This window comes from Anas acuta, chromosome 11, assembly GCF_963932015.1.
Source record: "Anas acuta chromosome 11, bAnaAcu1.1, whole genome shotgun sequence".
NCBI classification, from domain to species: Eukaryota; Metazoa; Chordata; class Aves; order Anseriformes; family Anatidae; genus Anas; species Anas acuta.
In genome coordinates this window covers 10,726,339-10,732,618 of record NC_088989.1, presented here as the reverse complement: position 1 = coordinate 10,732,618, position 6,280 = coordinate 10,726,339, and positions in this window count along the sequence as shown.

Sequence of the window (6,280 nt, the reverse complement as noted above, 5' to 3'; positions counted from 1 at the left end):
CCTGAGCTTCAAAGAAAAATATCTACAGAGCAAGCAGAAATCCTTCTGGGGAAACTGATTGACAAGGGCCTTTTGGTAACAGCTCCAGCTCAGGGATCCAACCTGGGTCCAACCATCAGCTTGCACAGGAGCTCCCAGCACCCTGCCACACCTCATCCTATGTACAAAAGGGGATGTAACTGTTTGGCACATGCACCGTATCCTCGTGTACCAACTTCAAATCTCCAGTGCATCACCACTGGGTACGTATTTGAGGAGGCTGTCTTTCAGCAGCAGCACAGAACTGCATTTCTCGGAAGCACAGCAGCAGTGTTTAGATACACCCTGGCTTTGACGCAAGGGAATGGCTGCTGGACCTTGACTGCAAACAGAGCTCCTGTGACCTAGGAGCCCCTGAGCTCCCAGATAGGAACAGTTCAGCCACTCACTGCAGCCTGTGAAGTGCCCGGTGACATGAAGCTGATCAACTTCACGCTAAAATAATTTTCTTCCTCACTCAGCTAGAATTCACGTGTGCTACTTCTCTCTGCTCTCACAGAGGTACAAGTAACATCGGCAGTGTCAAAGGCATTAGGGGACTCATTGCACTTGTTCTTATTTCTCCATAGTGCTTACAAAGACTTTCCTGCAATAAGAAAATAAGTTTCCTTCCTGTCTTCCATGTTGCTTTGCTCCTGGACTTTATTTCCAACAACTATTCCTTCAGCCAAGCAGAGGGGAATTTTACAGCCCTTTCCACTCTTCTGTCCAGAGACAACATTTGTTTTTTACCCAGTTTCCTGTTATACAATGACATTTCTTTGATGACTAGGGACTACTGAAGACATTTCTCAACCATAAAGCTTGATTTATGACTTCAATGCAGTTGGCCCCAGTGACACTGTGACTGCCAGGCTGTGTATTGTCCATTGTCACCACTGCATTAAGGCTGCTGGTGACTGCTCCATGGCACATTGGGCTGCAGTCCCATCATGGGACATGCTTCTGGACACCCAACAGCTGAGATGCACGAACAAATTCTCAGTCTAACCTTCTGCTTTGTGAAACACTGCTAGCTATTATGGGTTAAAAGTATCATCTGGAGGTTTGTGTGCAGACAGAAACAGGCAGTACTGATATATGACAAATGCTTAATACCTTATAAATCCAGAGTTTGAGAGACATAAAACACAGCAGGAACTTCCTGGAGTTGGGTGGGTAGGAGAAGGAGACATCTCTTCTTTGCTTTTTCCTTTGTGTATGTTTTGATGTTAGTTTCACGGTATGCTAGCCTTCACACACAGTAATTTACAGGTAGCTCAGTTAATTTTGTTTCAGTCTCCGTCTCTTTTTTTTTTTTTTTAAATCAAAGCTATTTAAAGCACGGATGTTTTGAGCAGCAGTAATACTCAGAGAAATTAAGGGAGCCACCTCCTACCTGCTCTCTCTCCTCACCTTCACTTGTGCAAGCATCCACAATGCAGCTACTGCTGTTCTTGGCACACTTGTTAAGCCAGTTTACAACCCCAAACCTTCATTCAGGCTTCATATACAGAAATCACCCAGTGTAGGAGAGTGAATGTAGCACAAAGAGCTGCTTTTTGTGACCTGGGACACCTCTTAACTTGACTTGCAGTGCTACAGGCCCCTGTTGAACTACTCTGCAGAAGAATAAAGCCAGGCTAAGCTACCATGCTTGCCTGGCACTCTCAGGAGCTGATGAGAGCTATTTGCACGTGTTCTCCCACGTACTAGATTACCAAGGACAAGGTATTTATAATGCACGATGCCCTTCTACTCCCAGTCTGCCATTAGATGGCAGCAACTGAACGTGGAATGAGGGCGTGCAGCTCTGCAAATCCTATTTACCACACGGCTTGTGCAGGGATTTCAAGCTTTTCACTTCTAGGTCAATGGTTCAAATCTGGCCCAGGTCAGGAGGGGCCAGAGATCTTCACAGTCCGACAGCTGCTCAGCCTCCTCTGTGAGAGCAGTTTGCAGGTTTCTGTTTCTAATCTTGTGGATGAGTGCCTGTCTCATCACTGGTTCTAATTGGCACCCCCACTTGACACAGAAAGGCGGAAGATGCTCCAAAAAGACTGAATTCTCCCGTGCTCTAGACAATTTGACAAAGGGATCTTGCGCATCTTGGAGCACAAGCCTACCCTCAGTAACAAAGCCAGAAGAATGCATTGGCTCTGTTTCCTCTGCGAGTAAATAACTGCCCAAAATGATCTCATTCCGGACAGGAGTGTGACAGTTGGGGTCTTTCAGCAGATAAAATTAATTTGTTATTAATTTAGGATATGATATTCAGATAGACTAATGATGGCGCAATGAAATCCCGTCAAACATGTTGTAACACTCATTATTTACAGCCTCTATAACTGCAGGGACAAACTCCATCCAGAATTGCCTTACAAGGTGACCTAATTTGGAAAAGAAAACCTAGAGAATTTTCTCACATTAGAAGATACCTCACTGTGACTCCTTCCCTTACAATTCTAAAACCCTGTGAGGGACTGGAGCAACTGATACTCTCCAGAGAAATCCGTGAGATAAGAAATGAGCCTAGCAAGCATGTGATTGTGATATAGTTCAAGCCTGCGTGTGTATCACTCAGCTCGTTCTGTTAAGATTTGAGAAGCATGTCACTACGTAAATCCCTTTGGGCAGCTGGGCACCCCTCCAATGCGCAGATTTCCCTTGCTGCTAATGAATCAGCCTCTTTTGCTAACTTACCTCCAAAGCTCGTTTACTTGGAAACCAAGGGAGCTTAGGGAACAGGGCCCTCTCCGTGCATAACAATGACCTATTTTAGATACTTCTCCTCACGCGGTCACGGAGAAGGGGCAGCAAGAGAGTGCTTCTATCCAAGAGGCATTTCCTGGAATAGGTCCTAAACAATGTCAGGCCATTTCCATTTTGAGACCTGACATTTCGTGGTGCCAATGCCTCCACACAACAGAAAATGCCAGTGAGAGTCAGGGATGGGATCCAGCTGCCTCATTCCAAGAACGCACACCCAGGCCCTCAGCACACGTGGCTGTTATTCTCACAAACAGCCCCTTTCCATGGAAGCTGATAACACAAAATGGGAACGCTCCCAGCGCAGAATGTCAGAGGAGACCAAGGGTATGTTTTCTACCTCCAGGCATGTTTACATTGCTAGGCTTTCTCAGTCAACATGAGCAATACAGCATGGGAAACAGACGCATGCATCACGGAATCTGTCCTTTCCCAAGCCCTGTGCTGCTAGACTGTTTCCCGTGGCTGAATTAGCTGGTATAGCTCTGCACGGTACTTCAGGAAAGACATACCTTGTGCCTCAGGAGGGAATGCTTGACCAGAGGAAATGTTTCATGTGTCATCACCTCTCTAAGATGTAACACACGGTAACACATTCGTTGTATAGTATGTTTAACCCAAATCTCACCAGCCTGCGCATAAGGCTCAGATCCCAGGCTAGAACCCACTGGTTTCAGTGCATCTTTGGCTGATTCCTTGGAAGGCCAGAAGGGACTGGCCTTATCCTGTGTGACTCAGCGGACACAGTACAACTTTAGAACTGCAGCATTTCTGTTACAAAAGTACCTGACCTACATAAAAACAGCCAGCAATGGAGGAGAATCAGCCACAAGGGTTAAGAACTCACCCAGTGTGCATTGCTTTATGAGGCTGAATTTGTCTGGCTTCAGCTTTTAGCCCCTGGATGCGCTCACACCTTTATCCCTACGTTCTTTTCCAAATTACCCTTTCTCTTGTTTCCTCAAGTCCCCCACCTTTAGGTAGGCAGATAAGTTCCCAAATCTTTCCAAACAGCGTACTACTGAATGGGGCTCAATATTGGGCAATAGCACTGAACGTGGATAAAACTGAGCCGTTCTGTGCCAGCAGAATTCTCCATCAATCCAGTGAGCACTGTAGCCCTTCTGGACCTCTAGAGACCGGCACATTGTTCTGTGAGGTTTCATAACTGAAATGTGGTGTGGTTGCACGTTTCACAGGAGACCAGTGTATCATAGTGCCACTGTCAGCCAGTCAATAGATTACTGCCTGTAAGCTGTCAACCCTACTGGATACTAGGCTAATTTAAAGGGATTTGTGGTTCTTAAATAAACCTTCACTGCTACTAGTTGCCCTATTATTTTCATTCATGAGTCACCTGTAAGCTCTTCCATTATTTTGACTAATGATACTTCATCAGCTCTCTTAAATGCTGGCACATAGCACGGCTTTCTTCCCATTCTCCTGGAACTTCCCAGTTATTTGCTGCTCCCGCAGGGTCCATTTCTTACCACCACTGACAGTTAAGGCTACTGAGTAAGTGAGAGAGAAAAAGAAAAAACAGAGCTTTCCTAGCTACCACAGGGTAGCTACTCAGGCTGCATCACCTCCCAGACATTAATGGTGCTAACCAAATATGCTCGGTTTTCTTAATGCAATATTAACTATTAAAAAGGAGCATTGTTCCTGACCCCTGAAAATTAGTAGGATATCATGAAGAATGATTACTTGTAGCCATCTCAGCATGCTTAGTTTAACATAACTGCACCTATGCCAAGAAACAAGATGGCTGTATTTATGCGGAGCACTCCTTTTAGTTCCCTGTAGTGCACATCAGAACTCTAGGCAAAAGCTGGCACTGCTCAGTCTTTCTGTGGTTCTTGGTTTATAGCAACCACTTCAAGATAATTTGCAGAACCATTCAAGAATGTGTGACACCCAAAATGTCTTGACATAGGACACAGCCCTGTGAGTGGTAAATCTCATCTCTGATTTTCTGAATACTCTGAGTATGAAGGAGATGACAATTTCCTAGGTGCTTTGAGTATGAAGAAGTTTTTCTGTTGGGATGGAGCAGCTCCAAAAGTAGGTAATGAGAGCATCATCTCTACCTTTCAGTTCTGCCTGGGAGCGATTTCTTAAAGTAAGATAGTGATCCTTTTACTATATTTTTTATTTTTTGTTACTGTTAAAATAAACCACCCTTCAAAAACACTCAGACCTGCAGAGAATGTTTGGCACTGCTAAATATATTTGGAGACACGTCAGTGCTCCCAAGGAAAAGGAACAAAGCTCTCATCCAGCATCATTTCCCCACAGATAACTGCCTCTTACTTAAGAGGAATTAAATCTAGATGGTTATTCCTTAGGGCACAGCTGTGCTGAAGTGATTTTATTAAGTGACTCAGAAATGATCGTTCTGAAACATCTTTCTGGTTTGTTAGAATATTTCCTCAGGCAGCCATTTCATTCTCGGATTTTGTTGATCTGTGTTCTAAATCTTTGCATTTGACTTCTTAGCTATTTGCTGCCGCAAAGAGCAGCTAACATTCCTGTCTGAACTCTTTCCAGAAAAGCTGAATCTTGGTGGAAAAAGGGTCTGGGGACTCCAAACAATATTGTTTGGCAAAACAGGGTATACACACAAAGTGATTTGGCAGGTCTGAATGGCAGAGGAAATTAGTCAAGGGATGAAGAAACCCCTCTGCTGCAAAGTTACCAATTATAGTCGTATTCAGAGCATTAATGGCTAGGAGTCATTAGAAGATAAGGATTGCTTGGTTGCATCTGGAATGAATTGCTGGTCTCAGTCCAGCTCCTGCCTGACAGGTGTTCCAGAGATCACCATGAGAAATGGCCTCAGGCTTGGCCTAAGACTTAACCGAAAACACAGGACTTGAATGGGATTACGAAGACTGAGCACAGACACATTTGTTACCAAAAAGCAGCATTTATAGCCATAGGCTTTCAGGGTCACCTCTTCAAGGTCATTTTCTAACAAAGCAGATGCAATTTTGTGTACCCTGTCTCAAGACTTACCAAATATATGTGCAAACTGCACGGTTATTGCACAAATGCATTTTAACCCCCAAAACTCCCATAAAATAGTATTTAGGCCTTTTGGAAGCCATGGGAGGCACCAAGCTCAACCCAATCCCATGGATTTTGAGATTGACTTAATAGCATGCTTGTGCATGTACTTCTCAGATAGGGATGGATCAGAGCACAAACTCAAGCAGAAGCCTTCTTGGAGACGAATGTGACTACAGCTTCCCTGACCACAGGTCCCCTGGTGCGGCTTGTGAGAGAGACACTTGTCCCCAGCACACCCCTGTGCAAGAAGATGTGTCCTTGCTCATGCCTTGCAAGAAGGCAGTGATGAGGGAAACAGAGCAAGGAGGATTTTGCCATTTGCCTACATCCATATTACTGGAGCCAGAAGCTGCTCTGGTTTCCACCCTCACACGCGTGGCCTTTCTCCTCTCCACTCCATGTCTTAACATGACCAAGGCCA